Source organism: Bufo gargarizans, chromosome 1 (genome assembly GCF_014858855.1).
Source record: "Bufo gargarizans isolate SCDJY-AF-19 chromosome 1, ASM1485885v1, whole genome shotgun sequence".
Classification (NCBI taxonomy): domain Eukaryota; kingdom Metazoa; phylum Chordata; class Amphibia; order Anura; family Bufonidae; genus Bufo; species Bufo gargarizans.
Genome location: NC_058080.1, coordinates 687,706,698 through 687,726,330, shown reverse-complemented (window position 1 = coordinate 687,726,330; position 19,633 = coordinate 687,706,698). Strand labels below are relative to the sequence as shown.

General features: G+C 44.9%; 1 protein-coding gene and 1 long non-coding RNA gene across 3 annotated transcripts in view; one reads left to right on the top strand and one right to left on the bottom strand.

Moving 5' to 3' along the window:
- ZNF131 (zinc finger protein 131) overlaps positions 1-2,887 on the bottom strand; it is a 17,925-nt gene extending 15,038 nt beyond the window's left edge. For both annotated transcript variants that reach the window (XM_044276194.1, XM_044276196.1), the window contains exon 1: positions 2,785-2,887. The gene's annotated coding sequence lies outside the window, so the exon portion shown is untranslated. The remainder of the gene's footprint in view (positions 1-2,784) is intronic.
- On the top strand, positions 1,213-19,633 carry LOC122924773. The gene is made up of 3 exons (XR_006387434.1): positions 1,213-2,570; positions 16,845-16,949; positions 18,661-19,633. It is a non-coding gene; the product is annotated as an uncharacterized LOC122924773 (long non-coding RNA).

Below are 19,633 nucleotides of genomic sequence, written 5' to 3'. Positions count from 1 at the left end.
CTCTGCTCATTTTGGGCCTTGAAGTCCAGGAGGCGGTCCTATCAGTGATTGACAGCTGTCTCTGTATACACAATCATAGAGGGACAGCTGTCACTGATAGGACCGCCTCCTGGACTTCAATCGGCTGTGTGGCAAAGCAGATTTCAGCTGCTTTCACTCCTGACATAAATTCTAAATGTAAAATTTTTAAAAAAAAAGTGACATTATCGACAATTTTTTTTCCAATTTGAATTTGATCCCTTAGGATTAATGGAAGGTCTAAGGAACAAATGATGTCCGCATGGAGAGCTCATGATAAGAAACTTTTCTCCGATTAGAAGTTGCTGTAGGTGTAACTTATGTATGTCCGTGATTACGTGTAAATAATGATGCCATCTGTGTGAAACACATTGATGTCCATGGGCTGCGGAAAACTGGAATTATAACTGGAATTCCGTGCGGGGGCAATGTGTGAGGTGAACGCATTTCACCCGCATTAAATCCGGACACAGTCACTTCAATGGGGCTGTGCACATGAGCGGTGGTTTTCACGCATCACTTGTGCGTTGCAGGAAAATCGCAGCATGTTCTATATTGTGCGTTTTTCATGCAACGCAGGCCCCTATAGAAGTGAAAGGGTCTGCGAGAAAAACACAAGCATCCGCAAGCAAGTGCAGATGCGGTGCGATTTTCATGCATGGTTGCTAGGAGATGATCGGGATGAGCAACCCCATTAAAGTCTAATCGCTGTATAATTTTCCCTTATAACATGGTTATAAGGGAAAATAATAGCATTCTGAATACAGAATGCATAGTACAACAGCGCTGGAGGGGTTAAAAAAATAAAAAAAATTAACTCACCTCATCCACTTGTTCGCGCAGCCGGCATGGTCTTTCAGGACCTGCAAAAGGACCTTTGATGACGTAATCGCGCTCACCACGTGGTGAGGGCGGTGACGTCAGCGCAGGTCCTGCTGAATGAAGACAGAAGATGCCGGCTGCGCGAACAACAAGATATTTACAAGTTAGTTTTTTAACCCCTCCAGTGCTATTTTAATATGCATTCTGTATTAAGAATACTATTATTTTCCCTTATAAACATGTTATAAGGGAAAATAATAAAATCTACAGAACACCGATCCCAAGCCCGAACTTCTGTGAAGGGGTTCGGGTCTGGGTACCACATTCAATTTACCATGCGCGTGCAAAACGCATTCTACCTACGCTAAAAGCTGAAAATCAGAACGCAATCGCAGTCAAAACGTACTGCAATTGCGTACCTACTCGTGCAGTTTTCCTGCATTGCGCACACGACGCATCCAGAGCGCCCGTGTAAATGAGGCCTAATAATTATTTTGTTCACTGGACTCAAAAGACTCTGGCCTTTACCCCTGCTTCACACTTCCACATGAGCCTGTCCCTTGCGGAATCACGCTCCGTATGAGAGGGGGATTGTGTGTTCTGAACTTAGGAAGCGCAGCCTCTGCCCAACCTTTGTGTAACGGAATCATACCGACGTACAGCTTTATGTCAGTATGATTCTGTAGAAGAGAGGGCAGAGACACACAGCATTATAAATCATGATAATACCCTGCGCTTCCCAAATCCAGAACACATGATCCCTCTCTCACGCGGAGCGCGATTCCCGTAAGGGACACGCTGGTGTGGTAGAGCCCTGATGCCATCACTTGCCTGCCTTTTATAGTTATTTCCACGCTGTCTTGCCTCTGAATAAACAAAGGAATCTTCTCAAAGAAGTTTCTTGTTGCTGCGTCCGATTTCCAACCTGATGACCAGGACGACTACAAATACAATGGCCACGATACACGCGCTCATCTCTATTATACGGTTAGGGTCCAGTCACACACCCACAAGTGTTCTGCGGTCCGCAAATCTCGGATCCACAAAACGTGCACACTGGCCGTGGGATAGAAATGCCTCTCTCTTTTGGGGGGCCGTGGACAGGTACTTGAAATGAACAGGTCCGCACCGGTTCTGCGAAATTGCGGAACGGATGCAGACCCATTCATGCGGACCCTAAGGCCATATTCACACACCGCAGAGACTGACCGGGTGTAGGTGCAGATTCCAACCTGATACCAATACATGCCAATGAATTACAATGGGGCCAAGCATGACAGAATTCAGAGTTTTAGTGGATTTTTGCTAGTAGAAAATGCCATGTGAACACAGCTCTATAGAAGGGTGCTGGGGCCACTGGGTCCTCCGAAGTCTCACGGAAAGTTATCAAGCTGAGGAGTTGCCCATAGCGATCATCCGCAAAGCGAAAGCAGTGACGTCAACGGTTACCATGACAACAGCTCCTCCTCTTCACTGTATTATGTATTTCACTCGCAATCAGCACTGTCAAACCTAATCCTTCCACGTGACGCAGAACACCCCGCCCCTCTCGCCTCCCATTGGCTGCCTGTCGGACATTACGCTGCGATGTTAACCAATCACAACCACGAGCTAATAACCGGAAGGCCTAACTTTACCGCCCTTCTCCCGGTCCCCCCCAAACCAAGCCGGGGACACCCGCGGATCACCCGTCACGTCGGTTAATCCCGTCCCCGCAACACGCCGCTTAGGTCAGTGACATAACGCCTTTGGTCACAGGTGACATAGTCCGTCCGAGCGCTCCGGCCTGCAGAGTGTCGGCGCCAGTCGTTATTACGTCATCAAAACGCGCATTAAAATCTCCCCCCGGCAGGCTGCGGTTTTCTCTGAAGCCCATGTGGCGAGAAGAACCCGACTGCCCGGAGCCGCGGAATGTCCCCCGAGTCTCGCCGCCCCGCTCCTCACCTGCACTAGTGAGACTGGCTGTCCGCGGCCTCCTCCTAGCGTCTATGGATGGCAGTGGGGAGAGGGCGGGCGGCTCGCTTCCCGGCGGCCCCCGCACAGGAAGTGACGTGATGACAGCCGCTAATCTGGCGGGAAAGCCTAAGGAGTATGAAGAGAAGGAGAGTGTGGCGGAGGGGGCGCAGGCAGACTGCAGGGCAGCTCTTACTACATCTCCCAGCATAGATCATGCTGGGAGTTGTAGTCTTGCACTTGTAAACAGCTGTCTCTTTAGGTCAGGGGGGTTAGAAGCAGTGTGCAGCCGTGTGGATGACGCTGTCCACCAGTTCTGGTGTAGAAGACGTTGGATATGCTTTATAAAGCTTAGATTTGGATCACGCCCCTCGTCAACAACCGCCAGACGCAGGGTTGTCGCTGCTACGATTTTGTGGAAACTGATGCAAAGATGGCGATCTGATCACGGCACCATAGAGAGGATCTGGCAATGTTAGCGGTCGGATGCCCTCCTCCATCTGTCCATGGGGGGCTTTATTGGGTGCAGTATAAAAACGCAGCTTCCTGTGTCTAGTGAGCGCAAACAACCGCTATAGGGGCGTTTACACTGGCGGTTTCATGCGCTGCCAGAGGGTTGATCTAATTTGTGACGAGCCGTGCGCCTTATCCTACATTTGGCTAATCCTTCAGGTGGAAAAGCATAGTTTTCGTCCAACGTGTCTGCCTGTTGGTAAAGTTGCTTACACCTGCTTAAAGGGGGGGCCTATCCTAGAGATGGGTGTCAGTCCCGCCTGTGGGACCCGCACCCATACTTAGAACGGAGACTGCATGCGTGGCTGCCCTCCATTTATTCCTATGGGAGCGCCGAAAATAGCAGATCGGTGAGGCCTTCTATTTTCAGAATGAATGGCTAGCGCCCACCTCTCCATTTGCTTCTTTGGGGCTTACGGAAATTGCCCGATCCAGCTGTCAGCGGTTTTCAGTGCTCCCATAGGAATGAATGGTGCACCCTCCGGCACTTTGCGGGCTCCATTCTAAGTGTGGGTCCAGGAAATATGCCCCCAATATCCAAGGTGGGAATAGGTTTGGTCAAAATGGGGGCTTGTGACTATTTTTACATCTCAAATCCTTTGATCTGTGCTTCACAGCGGAGGCAGCCGGCGGCCAACACCAGGACACGCAGCGATAATTTTATAGAGCAGGTTGTCACGGACGCGGCGATACCTAATATGTACACTATTTTTTTATTTATGTAAGTTTTATACAATAACTTCATTTTTAAAACCAAAAAAATGTTTGTGTCTCCATAGTCTAAGAGCCATAGTTTTTTCAGTTTTTGGGCGATTATCTTGAGTAGGGTCTCATTTTTTGCGGGATGAGATGACAGCTTGGTACTATTTTGGCCTACATGCAACTTTTTTTGATCACTTTTATTACCTTTTTTGGGAAGTAAGGGGGGCAAAATTTCAATTTTCTCAGTTTTTATTTTTATGGCATTCATCATGCGGGGAAAGTAACATGGCCGTTTTATAGATCAGGTCGTTACGGACGCGGCGATACTTAATATGTGTAGTGTATTTAATTTTTATTCATTGATAAATGTTTTTTTTATCTGAACTTTTTTCACTTAAAAAAAAAAAAAATTGACCCAGACCCACTAGGTTCTTGAAGATCCAGTGGGTCTGATGTCTGTATAATACAGTACAGAACCCTATATAGGGTTCTGTACTGTATTTTACTTACACTGAACAGATCTATGCTATTAGCATAGATCTGTTTAGCACCATGGACAGCAGGACGCCTGAGCAGGCGTCCTGTTGCCATGGGAACCTTCCCCGTCTGCCACGACTTCGCAGACGGGGAAGGGTGAGGACGGGGCTTCGGGGGGCTGCCTGGGGACTCTCTCCATCGGGGGGCTGCAAAGGCACAGCAGCCCGCCGATGGGAGAGGGAGGGAGCCCCTTGACCCTGACAGTTAACCTTTTCCATACCGCGGTCCGTAAAAAAAAATTCTAGGAACTCTCCATGCCCCTCACGGAATACCTTGGGGTGTCTTCTTTCAAATATGGGGTCACTTGTGGGGTAGTTATACTGCCCTGGCATTCTAGGGGCCCTAATGTGTGCAAAGTAGTTTGAAATCAAAATGTGTAAAAAATGACCTGTGAAATCCTAAAGGTGCTCTTTGGAATGTGTGCCCCTTTGCCCACCTTGGCAGCAAAAAAGTGTCACACATGTGGTATCGCCGTACTCAGGAGAAGTTGGGGAATGTGTTTTGGGGTGTCTTTTTACATATACCCATGCTGGGGGAGAAATATCTTGGCAAAAGACAACTTTCCCATTTTATTTTTATACAAAGTTGGCATTTGACCAAGATATTTATCTCACCCAGCATGGGTATATGTAAAATTACACCCCAAAACACATTCCCCAACTTCTCCTGAGTACGGCGATACCAGATGTGTGACACTTTTTTGCAGCCTAGACGCGCAAAGCGGTCCAAATTCCTTTTAGGAGGGCATTTTTAGACATTTGGATCCCAGACTTCTTCTCACGCTTTCGGGCCCCTAACATGCCAGGGCAGTATAAATACCCCACGTGTGACCCCATTTTGGAAAGAAGACACCCCAAGGTATTCTGTGAGGGGCATGGCAAGTTCCTAGAATTTTTTTTTGTTTTGGCACAAGTTAGCGGAAATAGATTTTTTTTTTTTTTGTATTTTCTCACAAAGTCTCCCTTTCCGCTAACTTGGGACAAAAATTTCAATCTTTCATGGACTCAATATGCCCCTCACGGAATACCTTGGGGTGTCTTCTTTCCGAAATGGGGTCACATGTGGGGTATTTATACTGCCCTGGCATTTTAGGGGCCCTAAACTGTGAGAAGAAGTCTGGAATATAAATGTCTAAAAAATTTTATGCATTTGGATTCCGTGAGGGGTATGGTGAGTTCATGTGAGATTTTATTTTTTGACACAAGTTAGTGGAATATGAGACTTGGTAAGAAGAAGAAAAAAAATAAAAAAAAATGTTTTTTGCTAACTTGGGCCAAAAAAAATATTTCTGAATGGAACCTTACAGGGGGGTGATCAGGGAGTCTATATGGGTGATCACCCCCCTGTCATTGATCACCCCCCTGTAAGGCTCCATTCAGACGTCCGTATAATTTTTTACGGATACATGGATCGGATCCGCAAAACGCATACGGACGTCTGAATGGAGCCTTACAGGGGGGTGATCAGGGAGTCTATATGGGTGATCACCCCCTGTCATTGATCACCCCCCTGTAAGGCTCCATTCAGACGTCCGTGATAGATGCCGATACCGATAGCGTTCAAAATCCTCAATATCGGCCGATAATATCGGTAAGGCCTCATGCACGCGACTGTTGTGTGCATCCGTGGCCGTTGTGCCGTTTTCAGGTTTTTTTTCGCGGACCCATTGACTTTCAATGGGTCCGTGGAAAAATCGGAAAATGCACCGTTTTGCAGCCGAGGCCGTGATCCGTGTATCCTGTCCGTCAAAAAAATATGACCTGTCCTATTTTTTTGACGGACAACGGTTCACGGACCCATTCAAGTCAATGGGTCCGTGAAAGAACACGGATGCACACAAGATTAGCATCCGTGATCCGTGGCCGTAGGTTGCTTTCATACAGATGGATCCGAAGATCCGTCTGCATAAAAGCTTTTTCAGATCTAAGTTTTCACTTCGTGAAAACTCATATCCGACAGTATATTCTAACACAGAGGCGTTCCCATGGTGATAGGGACGCTTCTAGTTAGAATACACTACAAACTGTGTACAAGACTGCCCCCTGCTGCCTGGCAGCACCCGATCTCTTACAGGGGGCCGTGATCAGCACAATTAACCCCTTCAGGTGCGGCACCTGAAGGGGTTAATTGTACTATCATATCCCCCTGTAAGAGATCAGGGCTGCCAGGCCGCAGGGGGCAGACCCCCCCCCCCCCCCCCTAGTTTGAATATCATTGGTGGCCAGTGCGGGCCCCCCCCCCCTCCCTCTATTGTAATAATAGCTTGGTGGCCCCCCGGACCCCCCCCCCCCTTTCTCCCTCTATTGTAATAAATCGTTGGTGGCACCCCGATCATTGGTGGCAGCGGAGTTCCGATCGGAGTCCCAGTTTAATCGCTGGGGCTCTGATCGGTAACCATGGCAACCAGGACGCTACTGCAGTCCTGGTTGCCATGGTTACTTAGCAATAGTACAATAGTAGAAGATTCATACTTACCTGTTGGCTGCTGCGATGTTCGTGTCCAGCCGGGAGCTCCACCTACTGGTAAGTGACAGGTCTGTGCGGCGCATTGCTAAATGAACTGTCACTTACCAGTAGGATGAGCTCCCGGCCGGTCACAGACATCGCAGCAGCCAGCAGGTAAGTATGAATCTTCTACTATTGTACTATTGCTAAGTAACCATGGCAACCAGGGCTGCAGTAGCTTCCTGGTTGCCATGGTTACTGATCGATTAAACTGGGACTCCGATTGGAACTACGCTGCCACCAATGAAGGGGGGGGGGGATGGGAGGCCGCACACTGGCCACCAATGTTGTTACTGCTATAGAGGGAGGGGGGGGGGGGGGCAATGGGGGGCGCACACTGTGCCACCAACGATTTATTACAATAGAGGGGGGGGGGGGGGGGGGCTGCACTGGCCACCAATGATATTCAAATGATATTCAGGGCCTGGCAGCCCTGATCTCTTACAGGGGGATATGATAGTACAATTAACCCCTTCAGGTGCGGCACCTGAGGAGTTAATTGTGCTGATCACGGCCCCCTGTAAAAGATCGGGTGCTGCCAGGCAGCAGGGGGCAGTCATGTACACAGTTTGTAGTATATTCTAACTAGAAGCGTCCCCATCACCATGGGAACGCTTCTGTGTTAGAATATACTGTCGGATCTGAGTTTCACGATGTAGCTCATATCCGACAGTATATTCTAACATAGAGGCGTTCCCATGGTGATAGGGACGCTTCAAGTTAAAATATACCATCGGATTGGAGAAAACTCCGATCCGATGGTATAAAAGGGACTCCAGACTTTACATTGAAAGTCAATGGGGACGGATCCGTTTGAAATGGCACCATATTGTGTCAACATCAAACGGATCCGTCCCCATTGACTTGCATTGTAATTCAGGACGGATCAGTTTGGCTCCGCACGGCCAGGCGGACACCAAAACGACTTTTTTTTTCATGTCCGTGGATCCTCCAAAAATCAAGGAAGACCCACGGACGAAAAACGATCACGGACCTATGGCCCCGTTTTTGCGGACCGTGAAAAAAAACTGTCGTGTGCATGAGGCCTAAATCCGATAATCGGTCGATCCCTACAAAGCAGGAAAGGGAGGTGGATGTTATTGTCCATCTTGGGACAAACGATCTGGCTTGCAATGAGGTTTCAAAGGTGAAAGAAGCTTTTCACACACTTGGAAGGGATATACGGGAGGTTGCATCAACTGTTTCATTCTCTGCAGTTTTGCCTGTGCATAACCTTCAGCATGACAGGAAGATGTGCATTATGGAATTCAATGTATGGCTTGGTGCATGGTGTCTGAACCAAGGGTTTGGCTTTGTGTCTCATGTTAGCTCTTGTTGGAATGGAAAAGAACTGTACAAGAAAGATAGTTTGCATCTTTCTCACAAAGGAACGAATGTCCTCTGTGAACAGTTCCAAGTATTTGCTAAGGAGCTTTTAAACTAGGAAAGGGGGGCAAAAGAGTGATAATCCAGCAGTCCAACTGCCCCCCGGAACAATGCCAGAAGATGCCAGTAGCACAAAGATTAAGAAATGAGAAGCTCAGAGTCTTGTCTACAAATGCTCGCAGTTTAGGGAATAAGATCAATGAACTTGAGGCTATAAAGGCATCTGATAATATAGATTTAGTGGCTGTTACTGAGACGTGGTTGAATGGGAGTAATGACTGGGATATAACAATACCAGGGTTCTCTCTATACAGGAAAGACATAGAAGGCAAGAAGGGGGAGGGGTGGCCCTGTATGTGAAAGATGGCATAAAATCTAATTTGATACAAGTTCGTGAGACCAATTTAGAGTCAGTTTGGGTTACCTTGCAGCCTGATAATCATAAGGTAACTCGTTTAGGTGTGATATATAGACCACCTAGCCAAGTCAAAGAATTAGATGGTCTACTAGTTGAGGAAATAGCTAAAATGACATTGAAAGGGGAAGTTATCATTATGGGAGACTTCAATCTTCCTGATGTAAACTGGAAAACCAAAATAGCTTGTTCTGCCAGGAGTACAGATATTCTAAATTCCCTACTGGGATTATCTCTACAGCAAGTAGTTGAGGAGCCAACCCGGAAGGAGGCCATTTTAGATTAAGTATTCACAAATGGGAATTTGGTATTTGATATTATTGTAGGGGAAAGCTTAGGATCTAGTGATCACCAGTCAGTGTGGTTTACTATAAGTACAGTGACTGAGTCACACCACACAAAAACAAAAGTTTTAGATTTTAGAAAAACTGACTTTTCTAAAATTAGATTAGCGGTATATGAGTCCCTATCAGATTGGAACAGTTTCATTGGAGTCCAGGAGAAATGGGACTACTTAAAAGTGGCACTATTGAAGGCAACAGAAAATTGCATTAGGCTTGTCAGTAAAAGCAAAAAAACGAAGAGACCACTGTGGTACTCAGCAGGAGTGGCCAAAATCATTAAAAACAAAGATGGCATTTAGAAATTATAAAAAAAAACAAAAAACGAGGATGACAGGCAAATTTATAAGATTAGGCAGAGAGAGGCCAAACAAGTTATAAGAGCTTCTAAAGCGCAGGCAGAAGAGAAATTATCTCAGTCAGGGAAAAAGGCGATAAGGCATTCTTCAGATACATAAATGAAAAAAGGAAACTAAAACAAGGAATTGCCAAATTAAAAACAAAAGAAGGAAGGTATATGGAAGAAGATAAAGAACTAGCTGACTGCCTCAATGAATTATACTTCTGTTCAGTTTTTACAAAGGAAAATGAAGGAAAAGGACCTCAGTTAGGAAAGAAGACTAAATTTTTTTTAATGCATGTGTCTTTACAGAGGAAGAGGTTCTAAGTCAGCTGTCTAAAATTAATACAAATAAGTCACAGGGGCCTGATGGGATACACCCAAAGCTATTAAAAGAGCTGAGCGGTGAACTAGCAAAACCATTAACAGATTTATTTAACCAATCACTGGCAACAGGAGTCGTCCCAGAAGATTGGAAATGAGCAAATGTTGTGCCCACAGTTGGGAGTAATCGGGCAACTATAGGCCAGTAAGCCTGACCTCAATAGTGTTGAAATTAATGGAAACCATACTTAAGGAGGGGATTGTGAAACATCTAAAATCCCATGGATTGAAAGATTAAAAACAGCATGGGTTTACTTCAGGGAGATCATGTCAAACTAATCATTGATTTTTTTATATATATATTTTTTTATTGGGTGACTAAAATAATAGATGGCGGAGGTGCAGTATCCATCACTTATGTAGACTTTAGTAAGGCTTTTGATACTGTCCTACATAGAAGGCTTATCAATACATTGCAGTCTTTGGGCTTGGACTCCCATATTGTTGAATGGATTAGGCAGTGGCTGAGGGACAGACAACAGAGGGTTGTAGTCAATGGAGTATATTCAGACCAAGGTCTTGTTACCAGTGGGGTACCTCAGGGATCTGTTCTGGGACCCATATTGTTTAATAACTTTATCAGCGAAATTGCAGAAGGTCTCGATGGTAAGGTTTGTCTTTTTGCTGATGACACAAATATTTGTAACAGGGTTGATGTTTCTGGAGGGATACACCAAATGGAAAAGGATTTAGGAAAACTAGAGGAATGGTCAAAAATCTAGCATCTAAAATAGAATGTTGATAAGTGCAAAATAATGCACCTGGGGCGTAAAAACCCAAGAGCAGAATATAAAATCAGTGATACAGTCCTAACCTCAGTATCTGAGGAAAGGGATTTAGGGATCATTATTTCAGAAGACTTAAAGGTAGGTAGACAATGTCATAGAGCAGCAGGAAATGCTAGCAGAATGCTGGGGTGTATAGGGAGAGGCATTACCAGTAGAAAGAGGGAGGTGCTCATGCCGCTCTACAGAGCACTAGTGAGACCTCATTTGGAGTATTGTGCTCAGTACTGGAGACCATATCTCCAGAAGGATATTGATACTTTGGAGAGAGTTCAGAGAAGAGCTACTAAACTGGTACATGGATTGCAGGATAAAACTTACCAGGAAAGATTAAAGGACCTTAACATGTATAGCTTGGAAGAAAGACGAGACAGAGGGGATATGATAGAAACTTTTAAATACATAAAGGGAATCAACAAGGTAAAAGAGGAGAGAATATTTGAAAGAAGAAAAACTGCTACAAGAGGACATAGTTTTAAATTAGAGGGGCAAAAGTTTAAAAGTAATATCAGGAAGTATTACTTTACTGAGAGAGTAGTGGATGCATGGAATAGCCTTCCTGCAGAAGTGGTAGCTGCAAATACAGTGAAAGGAGTTTAGTCATGCATGGGATAGACATAAGGCCATCCTTCATATAAGATAGGGCCAGGGGCTATTCATAGTATTCGGAATATTGGGCAGACTAGATGGGCCAAATGGTTCTTGTCTGCTGACACATTCTATGTTTCTAGAATGACTTTTATAATATGCAAATGTGCCTCTAGGTGCTACTGGGGTGTTGCTGCAGCACCTAGAGGCTCAGTCTTCCTACCCTTTGGCACGCCCTTGTAAAGGTGATTGACGTCCTCGGTCTCCTCCTAGCCCGCAAATCCTGCGCCGTCCATTTTAGTATTAGGCGCAGGCAGTGAAGGACGGCAGCATGCGAGCGTCCTTCACTGCCTGCGCCTAATACTAAAATTTGCGGGGCACAGAGGAGACCAATGATGTCAATCACCTTTTACAAGGGAACAGGGCTCCAGATGGTGACCAAAATGGTCCCCAATGCGACTTAGAATTTGCAAATGGCGACAAGACTTTTTAGTCTTGTCGCCATTTGCAACTAGACCCGCCGCAGCTTTGCCGTTTGAACAGTGGCGGGCACAGGAGATGATAGTTCCCTGCCCCGCCGCTGATGTTCTTCTCAGCAGAGGAGAAGAGTCTCTCCCTCCCCCCTGTGCTGCTGCCGCCACCTCTGCCAATAAGAAGAGACTGGAGGAGGAGGGGAGGGGCTGTGGCCACTGCGCCACCAATGAAGAAAACTGACCTGTAATACAAATACAGGAGGCGGGTGCCTGAATCAAATAGCCGGCACCCAACCTCCTATGATGGGGAGCTGCGATCCGCTGCAGTTGAGTTAACCCTTTAGGTGCTGTACCTGAGGGGTTAACTGCCGCTGATTGCAGCTCCCTGTCACAAAGGTCGGGTGCCGGCTATTTGATTCCAGCACCCGCCTCCTGTATTAGTATAAGAAACATTGGTGGCTCAGTGCCCCCCAACATCCCAGTATAAGAAACATTGGTGGCTCAGTGGGAAGTGCCAATAAGGGTTAAAAAATAATTTAAAAAAATTAACTCGCCTCCTCCAGTTGATCGCGTAGCTGCCGGTCTCCTGTTCTTTCTTCAGGACCTGTGGTGACGTCACTGAGCTCATCACATGGTCCATTACCATGGTGATGTATCATGTGATGAGCACAGTGATGTCACCACAGGTCCTTTGATATATTGGGGGGGCGCACTGCGCCACCAATGTTTATTATATTTGGGGGGGGGGGGGGTGCACTGCGCCGCCAATGTTTATTATATTGACCTTCTACTATGCATTCTGTATTAAAGAATGCTATTATTTTTCCCTTATAACCATGTTATAAGAGAAAATAATACAGTGAATAGACTTTCATCCTAGCAACCATGCGTGAAAATCGCACCGCATCCGCACTTGCTTGTGATTTTCATGCAGCCCCATTAACTTCTATGGGGCCTGCATTGCGTGAAAAACGCACAACATAGAGAATGCTGCGTTTTTTTTACGCAACCCACAAGTGATGTGTGAAAATCACCGCTCATGTGCACAGCCCCATAGAAGTGAATAGGTCCAGATTTAGTGCGGGTGCATTCCGGTATTTTGAATGCCAGATCTGGCACTAATACGTTCCTATGGGAAAAAATGCTGGATCCGGCATTCAGGCAAATCTTCCGTTTTGTTTTGCCGGAGATAAAACCGTAGCATGCTGCGGTTTTATCTTTTGCCTGATCAGTCAAAATGACTGAACTGAAGACATCCTGATGCATCCTGAACGGATTATTCTCCATTCAGAATGCATGGGGATATGCCTGATCAGTTCTTTTCTGGTATAGAGCCCCTAGGACGGAACTCTATGCCGGAAAAGAAAAACGCTAGTGTGAAAGTACCCTAAAATATTACGTTTAAATCCCCCCTTTCCCAATTTTACATATAAAATATATAAACAATAAATAAACATATTACATAGCGCTGTCCAAACTATAAAATTATTAAAAAATATCTCCTATGCGTTGAGCATTCGCCATTTTTTAGTCACCTTGTCACCCCAAAAAATAGGATAGGACTGTTCTATTATGGGCCGAATGTTTCATAAAATGCGAAATGCCCGCGGCTTTTTTTGGTGTGTGTGTTTTTTTTTTTTTTGCGCGGTATTAAGTATCGCTAAAAAATTTTATGGTGACGAAAGCGAATCGAAATTTTGGTATCAAAACAACCCTACGCCAATCTGATCGGCGTAGCGTCACGATACAAAAATTTTGATTCGGTTTCGATTTGGCGACTAAAAATTTGATTTGGCTCCTAAAATTTTCAGTTCAGGAGCCAATGGCTACTAGGTATTTTTTTTAGTCTGGAGCACTGGGGTGTGCCAAAGGGTGAGAAGACGGAGCCTCTAGGTGCTGCAGCAACGCCCCACTAGCACCTAGAGTTGCATTAGCATATTATAAAAGTCTTTATTTAGAGGGAACAGCGACAGCAGGGAGATACAAGTCATACAGTTATGTTCTGCTGACATTAGCACATCGCTATTGTCAGCCAGATACATAACGATTTTTCTAAAGACAGAAACCCTTTAAAGGGACACTGACAGGCCCTATAAACATATTTCGATATTCCCATGCAGGGGGGTGGGGGGGGGAGGAGGCAGCGCCAGATGTGTAGTACAGTATAAAGTAATTAAAGTAATACAGAAGTAATGCGCTTACCAGAGTGTGTTGTGAGGAGTCACAACACCTTGAAGAGCCCTGCTGGTAAATAAACCCGACCAGCATCCGGGGAGTGCCTTGCTGCAGCCTTAGTTCCAGGACGCATTTTAAGATTAAATGCGGGAGCAATGTGAAGTAGATAAAAAAAAGAAAAAACTGGAACTGCTTATTCCTTTTTTGGCGCTTCTAGGCTGGATATATCACGCAGGTAGTAGAGTAAAAAGTAGTATTTTTTTTTTATCTACGCGTTTCGAGGGAATTGGACCCTCTTCTTCAGGACAATACACTATTAACCCATAATAGTTAATAGTGTATTGTCCTAAAGAAGAGGGTCCAATTCCCTCAAAACGCGTAGACAAAATACAACTTTTTACTCTACTACCTGCGTGATATATCCAGCCTAGAAGCGCCAAAAAAGGAATAAGATATTCCTATGCAGTCATAGGTCTAGTGACCACCCATACGTGTTTTTACTGACGTAAACAAATGGGGTTTTGGCTAAACGTCTGGCTTTAATCAATCATTACATGTACTTAAAATGGTGCATTAAAAACTATAACTTGTCCTGCAAAAAATAAGACCTCATACAAGTACATTTTTTAAAAAACAAAAAAGTTCTAGCTCTTGGAATGCAATTTTTAAAAAAATGTGCTTGGTCACTAAGGGGTTAAAGTGTATTCCAATTATATAAGAGTACCCCCTGTCCGCATTTTAAACCATGTAAAAACAACTTTATTTTCATCTGTCAATCACCTTCCTTTGTGCCCAAGGGGCGGTTTTTCTTCTACCTTCGTGCCCAGCCGCACCCCAACTGTCGTTTTCTACCGCTGCCCAGCTTGTTATTATTCACTGCGCTGGGCGGCTCTTACATTCCCCGATCCTGTCAGATCCCGCGCATGCCTGAGGAGAGGAGGAGAGATCAGGCGCAGCAGGAGACACAGAGAGCAGCCGCATAGAAGAAAACGGGACGCAGGCGCATTCAATTTCAGGCTTGGGATGGTGCCGGATACAGGTTTCCTGCGCATGCGGAGATGGTCCGATTGAGGCCGATGCCCATAAGTCTCTATCGGGCATGCGCGGGATCTGACAGGATCTGGGAATGTAAGATCTGCCCAGCGCAGTGAATAATAATAAGCTGGGCGGCGGTAGGAAATTACAGTTGGGGTGCGGCTGGGCACTAAGGTAGGAGAAAAACCGCCCCTTGGGCACAAAGGAAGGTGATTGACAGATGGATATAAAGTTGTTTTTACATGGTTTAAAATGCGGACAGGGGGTACTCTTATATCATTGGAATACACTTTAATAGACCTATGACTGCATAGGAATATCGAAATATGTTTATAGGGCCTGTCAGTGTCCCTTTAACCTCTTCTCTGTTCCTGCCCCTACAGAGGTCAGGGGTCAATCTCCTTGTTAGTTAATTAAATGAAGTGGCTCACTGCTGATATTTGGTGGTACGGTGCTACAAACTAAAATTTGAGGACGCCCCACCTCAATGCAATGGATAAATGTAAAAATGAGGAAGCGAGCACTCACTCTATGGCAAATACTCGGGTTTAATGATAAAATGTCAAAAATGTTCAGAAATGATACGATTAAAATACAATACAATAAAATATTAATACCATATGGTGTATCTAAAATAATGGTCGACCATATATGAACCACTAATTGAGAGGTCGCAATAGAATGGTGCATATATAGTGCTCCAAGGGTATCCTGGTAAGTGATATAATTCAATATATAAAGTGACAATGCAATAGTGAACAAATTGTGAAAAATATATAAAATACAAATTAACAGTGAATAACTGTGGTGTTGAAACGACAATGTCTTGAGGGTAACAATTTCCTGGTGAACAATAATATGGTGATAGGCAAGTGCGCCAAAAAGAAAAAGAAGGACACCAGTTTGGGCCGCGCACTGCACAATCGTGCACGCTAAGGCTACTTTCACACTAGCGTTCGGGGCTCCGCTTGTGAGTTCCGTTTGAAGGCTCTCACAAGCGGCCCCGAACGGATCTGTCCAGCCCTAATGCATTCTGAGTGGATAAGGCCGCCTGGCTGTGCAGAGGCAAACGTATCCGTCCAGACTTACAATGTAAGTCAATGGGGACGGATCCGTTTGAAGTTGGCACAGTATGGCTCAATTTTCAAACGGATCCGTCCCCCGTTGACTTTCAATGTAAAGTCAAAACGGATCCGTTTGCACTATCATGAACAAAAAAAAAAAAAATTTGCAAAAGGATCCGTTCTGAACGGAGCCTCCGTCTGCATTAATATGAGCGGATCCGTTCGGAACGGATCCGATCGAACGCTAGTGTGAAAGTAGCCTAATGCACTTGCAATCCTTCCTGTAGAGATTGAGAATTCAGCAGTAAGTCCGCAATCAACCGCAACAGATATTTCAACAGTTGTCTGTACTTGGCTTGTTGTATAATACAGTGTTTCCCAACCAGTGTGCCTCCAGCTGTTGCAAAACTACAACTCCCAGCATGCCTGGACAGCCTTTGGCTGTGTGGGCATGCTGGGAGTTGTAGTTTTGCAACAGCTGGAGGCACACTGGTTGGGAAACACTGGTATAATACACTCAGGATAACAGTCTATGTCTGTTTGGCTCTCACCTCTATATAGAGGTTAATCCTTACTAAGGAGTGAGGAGTCTTGCCTCCTTTGATGTCGTATTGCACGGTCTCTTCCTTGATATGTTGTAGGAGTTCAGCTGGAGACGCCGTTTTGTCCTCACAGCTAGCAAACTCTGGCAATCTAGCCCAAATCTCGTGGTACTACGAGTGGGACTTCCGTCCGATCTCCGTGCTCACTGTATTCAGGGTAGTTCCGTTGTCACAAGGTTGCAATCTTTAATTCTTTGTCTTTATAGCATGGCCATGCAAAAAGTTTTCTTTATGGAGGTTCCAGCAGAGTGTCTGATAGCCCAGACGCGTTTCGGGATAGTTCCAATCCCTTACTCAGTGGTGAATTACCGGTAAGACTAATTCCGAATTTTTATGTCCGCGATGTGGTGCAGATCAAGACAAATCAGTCTTGACTCACAATGTAGGTCAATGTATCTGTTTTCTTTGACACAATAGAAAACTGATCCGTCCCCCATTGACTTTCAATGGTCCTTATGACGGATGCGGCATCGCTATTTTAAAGATAATACAACCAAATACGTTCATAACTGATTTAGCTCCGTTCACTTAAATTTATTTTAGCCGCGCCCAGGCTAATTGATACTAGTTGTGACATCACTGGGCCTGCGGTAAACAGTGAGAAGGCCGCGGCGCTGCTGGAGCACCGCTGCCTTCTCAAACAGCTGATTGGCGGGGGTCCCGGGTGTCGGACACCCGCCGATCAGATGCTGATGACTATCCAGAGGATAGATCATCAGTCAAAACAAACTGTAGAACCCCTTTTAAAGGGATTCTGTCATGAGATTTTACCCCTATAACCTAAACATATGCCCATTTCCGTACAAATAACATGAATCCTAAGCTGGCCTTATTAACCCTGCTTGTGGCTCTATTAGCCCAAAAAACAGGTTTTTATAACCTGTCAATCACCTACCTAAGGTGCCCAAGGGGACGTCCGTTAATACAGGGTCTTAATCGCCGCCCTCCCTGTCTACAGTGCCGCCTTCCTCACCTCAGCGCCACCTCTGCAATCCCTCTCTTCCCTCTGCCAGATCCCGCGCGTGCGCACTAGGCTCAGCAGGGTTAATAAGGCCAGCTTAGGATTCATGTTATTAGTACGGACATGGGTATATGTTTAGGTTATAGGGGTAAAATCTCATGACCGAATCCCTTTAAGCCATATTCCTTTCTTTCTGAGCTGCCCCCGCTTTGCATCAGACTAAGCACCCTTGTTGACAGTGGCAGAAAGTGTCTGAAATATTTTATAAATGTGGTGTCAGGAATGTGAGTTAGAAATATAGGTTGTAAATCTGCCTCAGTGATTTTTTGAAAAACATGCCAATGCAGTTTTTGATGCATTTTTGAGTGAGGCCAAACCAGAAATAGATCCAGCAGGAATAAATAGAAGGGAAAGTAAAAGTCCTATATGATGTGGGCAAACCTATTAATCCATATCACAAGCTGGGGGTTAACGGAGCATCACGTAGAAATACAATTTGATATTGCAGTATTGTTAGCGGACAGACATTCGTAGGCTCCTTTCAGACGAGCAAGTTCCACGCATTGGACTCGCAGTGTGAGTATGCGGCAGCTCCAGTCCTGACTTTCCAGCACTGACTGGGTCGCATAGCATTATATTGAGTTATGATGCTATGTAACCCTTAGAGTTCTGGAATGTATTGTATAACACTGACATAATGCTGTCAGTGTTATCCAATACATTCCAGAACTGTAATGTTTACATAGCATCATAAATCAATATAATGCCATGCAACCCCGTCAGTGCTGGGAAGTTGGGACTGGAGCTGCCGCATACTCACACTGCGAGTCCAATGCGTGGAACTTGGTCATCTGAAAGGAGCCTTATTCCCTACCATTTGATTGGACTCCGCTCAGAGCCAGTCAAGTGTGATGATACTTCCACTAAAGAGCCTTCCTTATACAGTTGAGACGTCTTCATGATACCAGGCATGACAAATGGGCAGTAAATATCTGCAGAATGTAAAATCTTGTTCTCAATCTTGGGTGCGTGTAGATTTATTTTTATTTTTATTTTTTTAGGTAACTTTATCCTTGAAGGACAATAATTTGTTTCTACGGTGTTCTGAGGAATGCTCGGTTATCTCTCTACCTCATCATGTAAATTGAAGCTTAACTTTCCTTCAATATGTGCGTTTGAAAAGTCACCAGGCAGATGAAATTTTTTTGTCTTTTGGTTAATTATAATTTTTTTTTTTAACAGACACACTTTGAGGCTTATTTTAATTAACAAAATGCCAAACTGCTTTGTAGAAAATTGTAAAAGCTCCTGGAAACTAAACGATCCGTATAAAATGATGCACTCTTTTCCAAGGGACAGGAATTTGATTAGAGAATGGCTTGGCCGCCTCCCCAACCAAAACCTAAATGTCGATCAGACTGTGGACCATATATTTGCCAGTCAGCAAGGCAAGTATCGGATTTGTTCAAAACATTTCAGCATGGACAGCTATTACCTATTCAAAGGTTCCCCAAGATTACGAAAAGGAGTAATTCCAACCATTTTTATGGAGTCGCTATGTACTGATAGCCAGGAACAATCTCGGTTACTGCCACACGATTCCACCCCAAATAATGGACATGAAAAACAAAAACCATGTACCGTATCGCGCTTCGTGGAACACAGCTATGCTTCACCAACGCAACCTGTTATTATCGGGATTGAAACGCTTGTTAATTCCGATGACCAGGTACAGACAACGGAAGTCATCACTATGTCAATAGATTCAGCAAGCGAAATTACATTGTATTTACCACAGAGTTAAACAAAAAAAGCATTGCTTGGTCTCTTAACCCAAAATTGGTAGAAGAAATGTTGGAATGAAATTCCGTTTTCTGGATGGTGCTCATAACAAACGTGTCTAATGGGCATCCGTAGCAATGTACCAATTCTGTGTTACATAACACAATTGCCGGAACTTTGAGTTGACGAACCAGTTACCAGAAACAATAATGGGGTCGTTTATCAAACTGGTGTAAAGTAGAACGGGCTTAG